Here is a 2500-nt window from a genome sequence, read left to right on the forward strand (position 1 = left end):
GGATGTGGTAGCCGTTTCTCAGGCTCCCTCTCCGGAATCGAACCCTGATTCCCCGTTACCCGTTACAACCATGGTAGGCGCAGAACCTACCATCGACAGTTGATAAGGCAGACATTTGAAAGATGCGTCGCCGGTACGAGGACCGTGCGATCAGCCCAAAGTTATTCAGAGTCACCAAGGCAAACGGACCGGACGAGCCGACCGATTGGTTTTGATCTAATAAAAGCGTCCCTTCCATCTCTGGTCGGGACTCTGTTTGCATGTATTAGCTCTAGAATTACCACAGTTATCCAAGTAACGTGGGTACGATCTAAGGAACCATAACTGATTTAATGAGCCATTCGCGGTTTCACCTTAATGCGGCTTGTACTGAGACATGCATGGCTTAATCTTTGAGACAAGCATATGACTACTGGCAGGATCAACCAGGGAGCTGCGTCAACTAGAGCTGAGCAGCCGGCCGCCCGGGAGTGTGTCCCGGGGGCCCGCGCGAACACGCAAGCGTCCGCTCAATCATTCTGCAAACAGGAGGAGGCTGAGCTCCCCTGCACAATACACCTCGAAACCCTCTCAGGTCCCGGCGGCGCGCAGCGCCGTCCCAAGTACTTGGTCGGGTTCGAGAGAGGCGCAATCGCCCGGAGTTAGGCGAGTAGACGCTTTCGGTGCGACCACCCGTGCTCCCAACTGAGCTTGCCGCTGCCGACAGAGGCCCGGGAGCGTGCTGTCGTGGCATTGCCGGCGGGAGACAACACGCGCCACCTACGGTGACCGGCAGCTCCAACGCCAGCGCCACAGAAGGACAAAAGCCCCACTTGGGTGCCGAAGCGAACTCTCCCAGCACAGCGCACGCGCCAACACATCCGCACAGCTGCGATACAAACCACCAGCGAGAACCGCTGGGGCGACCGAGCAGCAGACGGCGTCGCGGCGCCGAGCGCCGGGCGGCAGCGCATCCTCAACGCACACAGTCCTCAATCGGACCAGCACACTGAAGATGTCCACCGCGCTTCGCACCGGGCCCGCGAGGACCTACTTTGGCCGCACGGCGCCGCGCGCAGGGTGCGCCGGCGCGCAGCTGCGACGCCTGCCGCGTCCGTCGGCCGGCGCGCCTGCCACTGGCCGCCCCCACCAGCCGGCTGTAGCGCGTGCGCCCACGCACCGCGCGGCCAGCACGCCGGGAGGCGCCCCCTCACCGGCCGGGGACGGTCCCACCCAGCCACCGCCGCGTATCGCTTCACACCCAGATGCCGTTCAGTTTCGTCGGCATGGTGGGTATCGCTGGAACAACCGGTTAGTACCTCAACCTATCGTCGCCATCACCGATTCACCCCTAGCGAGAACAACCGCACCACAACAGGTTACCATTTGTTCATTTGCGTAACTTCACCAGAAAACGCAGGCGTCCATCGCCATTTGCAACTTCCACGATTATTGCATGCCTGTGTCAGGTGTCACGCCACACTACGTCTGCCCACATACACGCAACAAAATGTGCACGCCTAGACAATACGTGGAAGGTGGCCCCCGTACGTATGCGATGTCCATTGCTCGAACGACTGTCAACCGGCCTCTGTAGCATGTCGCAGATATGGAACGCGGTGCACCATGCCATCACGGTGTGTGAGGAGAGACGACTAGGTCCGAATACATCAACAGACAGCTCATGCTGATCGCCATCCACGGCGTCCGTTCCTCCCACACGTCTCTATGGCGTACCACACTGCAATCCAGCTCTCATAGGGAGACGACACGTAGCTGCGTGCACAATATTTGCACTGTATGGTCCGCCGTTTTTGGGCGCAGTCGTTGTACGGTCACACATGTGCCACGATGTATCATTCAGTACATAAGGACGAATGTGCAGTACAGATTGTGGTTTACGCGTACGACATTAGCGGACAGTTGACACAGGCCGCACCACAACGTAGCCTGAGTACGTCGCATGCGGAGGGCATTGAACATGCAAAGTTCTCACCAACCAGCTTGCGAAGGCAGGGGGCAAGGTGGGGACGTGGGGAGGGGCGGCATGTACGTCCTGCTGCCATCCACATTACAGTGTACAGCAGGAGCATGTGGAAAGTGAGCAAGACTTGCAAGGTGTTTAACATGAAGCGATACACAGGGGAGCGGGGAGTGCGAGTAGCGAACTATATTGCGAGGGTTGCGGGTGGGCAACACTACACTAATTGAACGAGTCGTATAACAATTACAGAGCAGGTTTAGGCGACAACGTGGGTTACGTTAGGCGACAACGTGGGTTAGGTTAAGGCACGACGTGGGTTAGGTTAAGGCACGACGTGGGTTAGGTTAAGGCACGACGTGGGTTAGGTTAAGGCACGACGTGGGTTAGGTTAAGGCACGACGTGGGTTAGGTTAAGGCACGACATGGGTTAGGTTAAGGCACGACATGGGTTAGGTTAAGGCACGACATGGGTTAGGTTAAGGCACGACATGGGTTAGGTTAAGGCACGACATGGGTTAGGTTAAGGCACGACATGGG

At 58.0% G+C, this 2500-nt stretch overlaps 1 non-coding gene across 1 annotated transcript in view; it reads right to left on the bottom strand.

Moving 5' to 3' along the window:
- The window catches only part of LOC124728911, a 1909-nt gene extending 1477 nt beyond the window's left edge, over positions 1 to 432 (bottom strand). The window contains exon 1 of the ribosomal RNA XR_007007482.1: positions 1 to 432. This exon is cut by the window's left edge and continues 1477 nt beyond it. This is a non-coding gene — a ribosomal RNA (small subunit ribosomal RNA).
- Between the last annotated feature and the right edge of the window lie 2068 nt (positions 433 to 2500).

This window comes from Schistocerca piceifrons, unplaced genomic scaffold, assembly GCF_021461385.2.
Source record: "Schistocerca piceifrons isolate TAMUIC-IGC-003096 unplaced genomic scaffold, iqSchPice1.1 HiC_scaffold_1176, whole genome shotgun sequence".
NCBI lineage: Eukaryota > Metazoa > Arthropoda > Insecta > Orthoptera > Acrididae > Schistocerca > Schistocerca piceifrons.